Consider the following 12832-nt stretch of genomic DNA (forward strand, 5'->3'; position numbering starts at 1 on the left):
AAGGCCTTTTTATGTTCTACTGATGGACCTGCTGTGGTTGATGATGTGGCCCTCAGTGCAGAAAATGACCAATTAATCAAACCACCAAGCAGCACTTAGCGAGCGCAGGAACTTCATCAGTGATTACTAATCCACCCTCTCGGTCCTCATCACATTTTTTTAAAAATTTTATTTTATTTTTTTGTAATGAAATTCTTAAAAAACTGCTAAATGATTTACACCGCAGGCCGACTCCATCTGTGTCTTGGGCGGCCTTACCTTGCGGTGATTCAGGTACGTCTCGTTCACATCCTGTGCTCTGTGCAGGTGAGACGACCTGGACGTGTATATATGTAGAAACTCAGGCACCAGCTGAATGTACGGAAGAATGAGTCGAGGCCCGGTAAATTATTAGCTCATGCGGCTCGCTTCCAACTACTGCGCTTTTATCCCACCGGCACGTTCACAACAACCTAATGAGACGTTTTCTGGCTCCGTGGGATCCCCTAAATTGCCACGTCTCGTTATTTCTCCCTCCCGGTGATTTTTGAGGCAGTGTTTAAAACTCCGGCAGGACAGATAACCTCCAAATTATGCACTAGACCAGACCGGCGGCGGCTGTTTGAATGGCTCCTTGATTGATTCATTTTTAATTCTGTTCGCTGTCAGAGGCGACGAAGGCAGCGCCGTAAACCCCGACGGCACATGAAGGGGTCACTTCTTCGCTTCCTTTCATCGAACCGCATATTACGGCACTTTGTGTCGATTTTCCTTTGATTTATTAATGTGAATAATCTCGAGACTGGTGGCCCCTCGGCGCTCGTGTTCACTAAGCGATAATTGGGGGTAGAAAAGAGAAACAAGTTCTCGTTTTTAAGGCTACAAGACTTTAGTGCTTTGTTTGGTCTATAAGAAACTTGGTTACATATCTCAGGTAATTTTATATTGTCCCAAAACTGTTATGTTGCATCAATAAAAAGAAATGATTTACAAAATGATTCAGACTTCTTGAGCTTTGTAACATTATGTCATGTTGTGACCACAAACTTCACTTTAATATAATGCAAAAAAAAAATTTTTTTTTAATTTACAGTCGGAAAAGGGTGGTATGCTCTGCATTTTAATATCAAAATGTGATTAAATGCAATTTGAAGTGTAACTTAAAATACACTGGAACGGTTTGCATCAATGTGTATTTAGTAGTAGATTGGCCCAGTCAAAGACCAGGCCGATATCTAATTGCAAACTCGGATAATTGTCATCCACAAGTGTTGTCATTTCACCCCAACCATAAGCAAATGAAGACATCAGTGAATGATTGATTTTAGCCAATGTTTTTCAAACATTGGGTACTGTGAATATAATTTAATGTTCTACAGTATCAGAACTGCTTTAGCACATTAGTAAGCGGGCAAATTAGCTGGATAAATTAGTTATGGAAGCTGCCTCAAGCATTCAACGTATTTATCTGAGTGAATTTTCTTTAGTGCAAACAGGGCGTCTGCGTTGGATAGCACGAGGTTAAATTCTGGATTTTCTCCAAAGAAGTACCGTTTAAAAGGTTTATTCTGTTTAGCTTCCTGGCTAGGAGGCTAACACTGCTTTCCTCTCTATTTTAGCCATATGATACAGTGTTTAGCCTCTTCTTATTTGAAAAAGCCATTGAAGGAGCTAATGAGGGCAATTCTGGTTTTATTACCTTCGTTTGTAAGCCTGGTTCAGAGTATCTGTGTTTAGCTAGGTATCTCTCATGGACGTATCCACAAACATTACCTTTGATTACCTTTTTCCTTAACATCGAAAGAAGCTGATATCTTTTGCAACGTGGCAATGATTCCTGCTCTTCATCCGTTGAAGAGCAACGTTGAAAAGTACTACAAGCACCTTTTCGACATTGCTGTCATGGAGTTTATAGATCTCCTATATGCACGGCTACATTACATGTTCACGCATTCTGACAGATTTTGAGAGATACACACCTGGTTTTAAACCACAGGTTTTCTGTGGTGACCATGCAGGCGCAACTTCGCATGAATCCAATGCCAACCTGTCAGTTCTCAACAGGCACTCCGGCCACTTTCATGTAAAAAGCCACCGTGGCAATCGCGCTAGTTCTGACCTGTAACATTTCCATTCGGGTTCAAACTCAGAATTAAAGTCAAGTCTGAACGATATGCAGCCATTTAAAATGGAAAAGCCTCAGCAGCGCCGGGGGGAGAAGGAGGGACTTGCTGCTGAGGCTTTTCGGGGGAAATTCAGAGTTTTCAATCAGCATCTCCAATGTTTCTGGCAATAGGATGGAACCAACCCATTCTCATTCCCAACTCGTCATATATTGACGCATGGGACGGTCCGTCCTCGTCACATGTTGACGCGCAGGGTACCCTTTCGCGTCAATATGTGACGCGAGGGGTTTTACACTATGCCTTACCGTAATTTTTGCCCTAAACCTAACCAAATTGTTGGGTTTTGAAGGTTCGGCAGCGGTTACGAGAACCCTTCGCGTCAAAAATCCATGTAAAACATGTGACATTCCCAAATCGTCAACATGTGACGCTGAAGGACCCTGCCCAAGTCGTCAACTTTTTACGCGAAGGGGGTACCCTTCGCGTCAATATGTGACGCATGGTCAGAAATCGTCCCAACTCGTCAATATATGACGAGTCGGGAGTGAGAATGTGTTGATGGAACTGTCTGGACATACAAAAACAAAACTGCTTTTGGTTTACAGTGTGGCTTTAAAATAACATGCATTAAAGGAAAATTAGCATGTTTTTATGGCAATTTTTTTTTAAAATAACTGTCCTGAAAAGTGCTAGATCCTGGATGTAAATGTGTTGGGACAAACCAAACCCCCTCCCCCACCCACCCACTTATCAACGTGCAATTTAATCTGAAACTCTCCCGTAAATGATGCCGCAAAGCTGAGCTTAAAAGACGGGAAACAACATTTTCATACAGTAACCTTCATCAGCAGCCAGCTGCTTCATTTCCAACGCTCCCTGGGTGGGTGTGGTTGCGTCAGATTTGATGACGGTGTTTTTTCCCCCGGCAGAGAAGCTAAAAAAAACAATACACACCTACACACACACACAGTTAGGAGCCACTAGAGACCTTTCTGGTGGTAAACTAAATGAGTCGGCTCTTCTGTGATGTTACACTTCAATCTCGAAGTTACTAATGGCATTTGCTTCTACCATGACTAACTACCATCTGTTGCTTTTTATCATCTTGAACTTTGTTGTCCTTTTCTGACACAGGATACACAAAATAATGGAGCTGAAATTATATTAACCTGCTTTTTTTCTCTAAGAGACAGAAGCGTTAGAGCACATTTTATATCAATTACATTTTGAAATCGCTTTGGAAAACAACACATGATTCATTCTGCATATGTCTAGCACATGTATATATTGTTAATCTTGGAGGATGTTCGGAAAATAATTTTCTTTCTTTTTTTTTTTGCACATAAATGACATGAAGGGCCCGGTCGTGCTGTTTCCAACACAAATCTTCAAGCCGGATTGAGATCCCAAATGTTTGCTAGCCCTGTCACTGAGCTGATCTGAAGAGCAGTGCTCTTTCTTTGCATTGCTTCTAACTAGTTTGGATTGATGGATTGAGAAATGTGGGCATTTACAGTAGAGGTAACGGGTTTCTAGACCTTTGGCGAGTTAGATAAGATCAGTGGATAAGATCGGCTTCACCAATCTCCCAAAACTAAGGAAATCGGTGCTGATTCGTTGGTGCACTTCTAGCCAGTTTTTATAAAAATTCCATATATGTCAAGTGTGACTTAAAAAGAAATCTGACTTTGTAATTTAACCTCTAAAAATTGGGCATCTGTCTCTAAAAAAATCCTGCCCTTTCTGCAGCGTTCAGGAAATCATCCCATCACGTCTCTATTCACCCTTTTAACGACGTTTTTAACTGTATTTCTTAGGTGACGGAAACCACCACAATTGCGAAATTGTGTGTTTTCGACGTTAGCGGAACATCCACAAAATTTGGATGGAAGCTCATCTAATGAGTCCTGTTTCTGCACACATGGCTTTCGTTTCCTTTTTTGTTTGAGGCTTTGGGTTTTCTGTTCTGACGCCTTGTTGCGCTTCCTTTCCTACCTTGACGTTTCCCTTCACATTTTACCCAAGATTTCTGACACAACTAACTTTGAACCACCAACCAGCACTTTGCATTGGTTTACTTCTTTTTCTGTGGGTGTCAGAAACCTTTCCACATCTCTTGTAGTTTGACCTTCTTGACTTCTACAAGCACTCTCTTTTCTCTAGTCACCCACTTCCATATTTAGAAATGTGCAAGCATTTGTACGTTTGCCATTTTCTCAAGTATCCTAAAAGTTCAACTTTAAATGCATGTTCTCACCACTTTGCTTTCCTCCAAATATCTTAAGTCCCTAAAAAAAAAAAAAAGTTTTTCTTGTGTGTGCAGACGGGGAATGCTCCCCTGCTGTAGCTCCTTGAGCCCATGGCCTCTACTTTACCTCTCTGACTCACAGCCTTCTCGTCTGCCTTCAGAGTTTTTTTGCGGTTTTTGGGTGGCTGCTGCTCAGGAGGAAGAGCAGCCATCTGGCGGTTAGAAGATTAGGGTTGGATTCCTGCTTCCCCACTTCATATGTCAAAGCGTCCTTGAGCAACAGACCGAACCAGATACCGCACTCAATCCGTCGATCAGTCCGTGCCGGCGTGCCTGCGAGCGAGCGGACAGCACGTCGGAGGAACACGAGGAAACAACTTTAGCATATCCGAAATCCCACTGGAATGTGCGTCGGGTCTGATTGTCAGTCAGTGCGGAAAAATTGACAAATAAAACCAGATACCAAAACAAGCTTGTATAGAAAAAAAAACTACATTTTTTGAAAACTGCTTCATGAGTCTGTAGTTTAGTCCTTTTACATACCTGTCAGTTTGGGACTCTCACCTCCCACCTCATTAGGGCGAAGGGGTTGTGATTTGAGAATATGTCGAGTTCAAGTCTCAGACTCGAGTCATACAAAAACACCAAAACCAAAATCCCTTTTTTTTTTTTTTTTTTAACCACGCTTTAAAGACTCTAATATTTTTAGTGAGACCTCAAGTCCAAGTAAATTGTTATTTCAAATAATTGAGGGCAAAAATAATCTGGCAGCCATGCCACAGGCCAAAGCACTGAATGGGACACACTTAGTGTTTTTGATTTACAGATGTGGGCTAATAATGGTTCAGATCAGTGTGAGCTCGGAGTTTTCTCAAACTACATTTTTTTTGAACCACCATAGACTGTCTTGCCTGCAGTTATTGACAGCTATGTATATACATTTACTGTACTTTTGCTTTCCAGCATCCAGCAGATCTATACTCAAATAGATAGCGCTCTCTATTTGAGTATAGATCTGTCTCTATACTCAAATAGAGAGCTCATTTGAGTATAGTGCAAGCGATAGACATACATATTCTATGAAAAAGGAGAAATCATTCGACCCATAAGAAGAAGAAAATTCTTCAAACCCTGTTTAGTCCTCCATATAGTGAATCAGTGGACAGTATAAAAACATGAAGCCTGGCGGGTGACCAGGCTTTACTTATCCCCCTGCCAGGTTAAGTGTTGATTGTTTATTTATTTTAAATAGGTATTTTTATTCACCTGTAGCTGAGCAAGTCGCTCTGTCCATTAACCGGCCGCAACGCCTGATCATGCAACCATGAAATTTTGTTCCTCGCTGCAAATGGTGCATGCCGCCTTTCTCTCAAACTGGAAACTTTATCTGGGCTTTCCCAAGTTACTAAAAGCAACGTCAGCTTTGTTTATACTGTATGAGCTTCTGAATTGGAATAAAACAGTTAAAGATACTGACAACAATCCCTCTCATAACTGATAAATAAACATAAATAGTTTTGTTAATCCAAACAAGGGTTGAAGTAGTTTTAGGTTTTGACTTTTTGTTTGTATAATTTGGTTAGTTTTTAGTGTGTTTGGTTGTTTTTATCCGTTATTGTTAAATATGGTTTGGTTTTACTTTCTATTACTTATAATAGCCGTTTTAGTTTTTTCATACTTAGCATGGTTCCAGTTAGTTATAGTTTTTCCTCTTTACTTACTGATTTTATTTCTCTCAGTTAACAAAAATGTTTTCTCAGTTTCGGTTTTTGTCATTTCAGTAGTTTCAGTGAACACTAATGACAATGATCCTGACTGACCTAAAACTGGACAGGTTTAGTCTGATTTAGTATAAGATGGTAAAAATAAATAAACTAAGAATATTTCCATATAATGTTGAAAATTATACAATTTAAACTGCGAGTGACGGTGAAAATATGCAGAAAAGTACCAATTGCGCTCCACATGTTTGACAGAGTGCCAAATTGATTATATTATTGTATTTTATTCTAGTCACCAAAACTACTTACATTTATTGAATCACAACTAAAGTACCAAATGTTGTTTTTTTTTATATACATATTCTTGTCATTTCCTGAATGTTTTTCTTTTGCCCAGCTGATTTAGATGTCAGGTTGCCCTGTTGAAAAAAAAAAAAAAATGGTAAAGTGATTTAAAAAAAATACAGAGGAAATGTATCTGCCTTGAAAGAGTAGGAGCAAGCTTTGAAAATTCTGTTTGATTTCCCAGTAATTGTCTTTTCTCCATGCGCAGCCACAAACACTCCAAGAAGACAAACATCTCCTTGTTCCAACTACAGACGGCGAAGAGGTAACGCCTGCGCCGCGGCTCTCCGCGTTCACAGCGACTCTCTCGTAAGTCTGACGTGTTGTGGCCGAGCCGGATCTCTTAGAATCGTGCTGCTTTTCTTCTCCGCGCCGGGTTTTATTGCTCTGATCCGTCACGCCGTACGCCGGCGATTCTGTCGTGAAACATTCTGCGGCGCATGAATACTTTAAAATGGTAATAAAGCGAGCATTTATGATGGCTGCAATTACGGCGACCCACTCCCCATGCAGCCTTCCACTGAAATTACTTATAATTATCACCGTGTCGACACATTGGTGCTGTATTATGGATGAAGGGAGATCATCAGCCGCAGTATTTTTATTGCGTTTTTGGAAGTATTGCCTGGCATAGAAGGAAGGAACACAGAATGGAGAACCGATCTTCATGGGCAGCAATACAGATTTCCATACATGCAGGAAGAAAATCGACGCTAATTTTTATTGCTAGGATATTGATGTGTTTTAATTACAGAAACCTTATGAAGACAGTTTGAATATGCGTGATAAACTTTCTTTACCCCCACAAGATATTAAATATAGCCACTTCATCAGGAGCAATTAAAGCTCCTTTACGAGAATTATGGAGGTAACCGGAATGGATATCTGCATTCTGCTCCAGTGACCTTTAATATGCAACTTAGAAGGGCAAAGCTCTGGATTGTACAATGTATTAACAGAGGAAAATTGAAAACTTTTAGTTAGTGAATCAACTAGGTTCCGATTAATGTGACAGAGAATTACATATTTGAATACTTTAGAAATATCAATTTCTCCCAACTCAGCTGAACTTTCATGTTTTGTCACAGTACAATTTTTTTTTTGGAGGTTTTTATGTGAAAGGCTAACACAAAGTAGAGCTTAAATTTGAAATGAAAGGAAACTGATGACTGTTTTCAATTGGTTTTTATACAAATAAAAATCTCAGTTCTCATTGGACCGTAGTTCTATATGCATCAACTTTTCAACAAAATCTTGATTTATTGTTGGATTGAGTTGTATTATTTCTGGTTTGTAAATGTTTCTAGATCTGTCTCCCCGGGTCCTGGTGTATTCTGTTAATCATGTGAATGTCACAATCTGTAGTATTTAGTTTCTGGATATTCTTATTGTACCGGACGAGCCCCCAATATGTTGCCGTCTTTATGTGATCACACAGGACACACAACATACGGAGTCCAGACCAGATTATGTTTTTAACAAAGAGGTTTGGTGAAACGCAAGTCAAACCAAAAGAGTGAGAGGAGACACAAAGCAGTCAGCACTTGGCAGTCTGATCCAGGCTCACCCTACCTAAACACCTCACCCTAAAACCAAAAAACTGGAAAACTCAGCACAGCCTAAGACTCCCACACCAAAATGTCAAACAACAAGTTAGCTTTCAGGAACAAAAGATGACATCTATTAAAACTAGAGCAGGAGCGAGGCTCAGTGCAATGCGAATAGGCAGATGCTCGTCTGAACTCCCTCGCTCACCTGATGGGTGGAGCTTGTTCCTTTTAAACCCCTTCCAGCCAATCAGCTGCGAGGAGAAAGCACAACAATTAATGAGGCGCTCATTCACAAAAATGACACAAGGACACATCTGTCTCTCATCTGCTCACTAAATCTCGCAGCTTGTTGTGAATGTTTGTTTGAATTAACTCTAAAAGACTACTGGTTAAGTGGAGACATTTGTCCACAGTGGTATACTACATTCATATAGCATTCTGTCATAAATCTTGGTTTCTCCAAGTGATTTAAATGCGGTAGCCCTTTCTACTTTAGGTGTCACTCTAATCAATGACAAGTTCTGTACACATCACAACAACACATGCATTCAAACTGTTAAAAACCTTTAAATTGACACAAAAGTAGAACCAGCCTTGGTTATGCAATATGTAAGCAAAATATAAATATGTGTAGATATTCAAGGCAGCTGTTCTGTATTTATGTACAAAATTCCACACAAGACTTGGTAATTAAATTTAGGGTGCAATTACTTTTCACATTAACAACGTTAATAGTTTGTATAAGGAGCTCAGGTGCACAGTGCACCTGACTGCTGGCTAGTCTGAAGGAGCTGAGTGAGGAAGTTCCACTTCGTGAGGCAGAAGCTTGGAAACTGCAGCTCCGAATAGGTGCTAGGTCCTCGAAGGCGGAGCTAGGTCCACCCAGCCGTTTTGCGCAGCTGAACGGTTGCCATGAAAGATTAAAGGATTTCTGAAACATGGATGAAATAATCAATACAACAATCCAGGTATGTTTTTAATGGGGATTAACATAACATTATGTACAGCTCAAAAAAGTTGATTTTATATAATACTGCCCCTTTAACGGGTGTTCGTCCCATGAATTATGACAAAAAATATGTTTTCAGTAGCAGTTGCCATAGATGAAAGTTAGGCAGACAAGTGCACAGCCTGTGTGGGAGGATTATGAGTGGAAGGTACAGCCTATTGCTTTCTAATAACATCCTCTAATCTCTTGCCAGCTGCCCTTGAGGGTGTCCACTCTGAAAACATTGCAACTTCTCACCTTCAATAAAGCGCCTCCTCCCTGCCTCTGCTTCATCCTTTCCCAGGTATGGGGAGGGGAAATGGGCCGGCGCATACCCCACTCTATCACCAAGATTGGACCGGGGTTGGGCCCTCTAGTTGGCTGCGCAGGAGAAACCCATTTTTATCTCTTACATTGTCAGATGGAATTAGCTGTACACAACCCCAACCTTTCAGCTGAACCTCGGCCCCATTACGAGCCGCGACACTGTCGGTATGGTTTTCCATTTTCCTGGATGCCCCTCTCAGCTCCCGCTCCCCACCCCCAATTCAGTACATTCTGTCCACTCCTTTTCACCCACAGTGGCCGTGGAAGGCCACAATGTGAAATGTTGAAATCATTTGTCCTTTAGTGTCAGCCGTTGGAATCACAGAACAGGTGGGGCATAGCATCCATCAGGTTTGGCGGGGCTAACCTTTAATCCCTTAGCAATATACTGTTCTTCCAAATACGGCCGCTTCTGTAGTTTTCATTCCAAACACTTTCATCTCTTATTACTCTGATCCGTCCGTCACAAGTTCACAGGACTCGCCTTTTAAACCCTGTCGTCATTTGTATTCTTTCAGTTTCTTCCTCCCTCTCCGCTCCTGGATGCCGCATAATAGGTTTTGTGCTTATATAGTGTCGTCGGGTTTCTTTTTCCAATTAGTGTGGAGTCATTTCTCCAGAACTAATCTCAGAGCTCTGCATATAGCCGGCTCCCCCATCTTTGATTTAACGCTTGGTGTGAATCGCGCGGGGGGAAGTCAGAGGTACAGCCATGTTGGAGAGTCCCCACAGGTCCACAATGTGTTCACCTCCTGATTGCCCACCCTTCCAGGTTTAGTGCTGGTTTATGAAGCATGATATGAAATAAAACCCTCAACACCCCCCACGCATCCACCCAGTAGAGATTGGTAGCGCAACTTGAAGTCAACTCAAGGAGCTCTGTGTTCAGGGTTGAGGGCTCCTGAAGATGTGTTTGAGACAAAAAGGGGTGAGGGAGGAACGACATGAATATTAATTTGGGGAAACAACTGCAGAGGGAGTTCCAGGGAAAGGCGACCGTAGAGGAAATCGCTGTGTCACAAGGCCAAGGCATGTGGGGCCAATCATGCAGAGACACCGTTCAACGACACGATGGGTCTTGCTGAAGCTGAGGATAGAAAAACGAGATCCTCACGTGAAGCATCATATATACAACTAATACAAACAGTTACATTGACCTTGTCCCGTCTTGTCACGTTATATTCACAACCTTCATTGTGTTTTATTATCAATTTGTGGCAGGCTGATGCAAAGGAGTGCATAACCTTGAAGTAGACGGAAATGGACTCTTTTTTTGTTCAAATCTTTGCACCTATTTATTGATTTTTCTGGGGAACGTAACTCCAAAATGGAGTGTTAAAGAATGTTGTTTTGTTGTATCCTGCTTTCACTCCCCACAGCCAATTGGTAATGTCCCAGATGCCCATTGTCTTCCAGTCCACAGCTGGTCAGTCCAATCTCTTTGATATCAGAAAGGCAATAGGATGCGACTCTCCAACGTGACGCTGTGTGGAATCCTCCGAGACACAACTGTTTGTGATTTACCACTAGATTGTAAACCGTTCCCCCATTTGGGAGAGGGAAGGTCTTTGTGCCACTATATATGTACTGTAATTCCAGTAAATAAATGAGAAATGTTGTGTTTTTCAGGCACCGTTGTGTGATTTCTCCCTCTGAAGAGAACTTCCATAAAACAGTCAATCACCCTAACGCAGCAATTTTGGGATTTGCACTCTGGTTTTGGGACCAGAGTTTATAATCAGGCAATCGGCTTCTGGCCAAAATCATCTGGTCTGAAATGATCTCAATTCAATTCAGTTCAGTTGAACTGCCCATTCACAGATTTGTCTGTAGAGCATAACTAAACTATTGAAAATGAATAAACTTGGTAAGTGCCAAGGCAGTTTCCACTGTGCGCATAGATGTATAATAAGATATATTTGTAGTCTGAACTGTTAATGCGAGCATTTATGAGCGCTTTAAGAGAGAGGATCTAAAGTATTTGAGGATTTCAGCTATTTCCAGGCTGTTGCATTTTCAAACTCCTACAAATGTCTACATCTTAAGTCAAATGAGAATCTGACAGGATTTGAAAATTAACATTAACAGAGGAATCGGCAGAATTGTCTTTTTTTTTTTTTTTTTTTTTTTACAAATTTAGTCTCTCATGCAAAGCTAATAGAGACAGTATTGACTCAGAAGTTTAATAGCAATATTTTGAAGCTTTGAAAAAAAAAAAAAAAAGAAGTTGTAAAAACATTGATTTTCCTTCCACTTGCCAGGCACTGAAAGTAAAATCCAACACCTTTTGTGTTTTTCTCCATTATCTTGGCTTTAAGTATAAACCCCAAAAGCAAAAACAGAGCCCATTAGTATGTACAGCATGCAATGTTTATTATCACGGATGTTTAAAAGGTAATGAATACATTAATTGTGTCTGGTCATGGCAAATACAGGTCTCCTTCAATCCCCAGCTTTCCTCGCAATCTCTTCATTTATGGTTGATATTAAAACCCGTTGGGGTAGAAAACATTCAAAATGCAAATTGTTAACCAACCAGCTCACTCCAATCACACTTAGCACACACACACACGCACACACCCACACAGAGCACTCTATTTATCAGAAACACCTAACATGATTAGATAGGGGACCGGTGCTGAAAAATCAATTTTTGTTGATTCATAACACAAAAGGAAAAACCCAGAATGCATAGCAACAATTCATTATTTATTAAGCACCTGTCACAAAACCTAATATCAGATAAGCCACTGATCTGAACGCAGTACCACGCAAGTCATACTTATTAATTCAAAATAATAAGTATTATTACTTCTCTAGGACGTTGTTTTTTTTTTTTACATCATTAGTTAAGTCATTTTAAAACCAAACTTCAAAGAATATCGTCGGCCAAAGACGTTGCCATGTTGCAGTGGCGTGCTGTTGGGTCAGGGCCTTCTATAGTCGTCAGCTATATCTGAACTATACACACGTTGTGGTGGACAATGCAAAAACTATGCACCACACCAAGTCACAGAGATCCAATAATGTACAAATAAAAATACGGCAAGTAAAGCAACAATGCAGCCTAACAATGCATATATCAAGCAATCAGTATTTTAACAAATTACTGATTTGTTAAAAAGCACATAATTATCAATTTAGCAAAACTTTTCTATGTTCTCCAGTTAAGCTCCACATCAATCCACACTGCTCAAATTGCACGTGCAAACAACTAAAAGAAAAAAATAATAAGTAAAGTTTGTATGAGAATGTAATAGAAAAGTAACACTCACCCATTACTTAAAAATAAAATCCATGCGTCTGTTGTTTTGGATGAAGCGTTCAATGACGGCGTCATGCAGGTGTCCTTGTTGCTTCAGTTCCTTCTCAATAGACAGAGATGCCAAAGAGAGTCACGCTTGTCCAGTTGTGTTCCCTGCATGGGTTTTTATCCGTTTGGGAGTTGAGAGCGAACGCTCCACGGACGCAGTAGACATGGGAATGGTCAGGACCAGACACACAAGTGCATACAGTTCTGTCATAGTTTCTAAAAGGCCTCTTCAAAA

This window comes from Xiphophorus hellerii, chromosome 15 (assembly GCF_003331165.1).
Source record: "Xiphophorus hellerii strain 12219 chromosome 15, Xiphophorus_hellerii-4.1, whole genome shotgun sequence".
NCBI classification, from domain to species: Eukaryota; Metazoa; Chordata; class Actinopteri; order Cyprinodontiformes; family Poeciliidae; genus Xiphophorus; species Xiphophorus hellerii.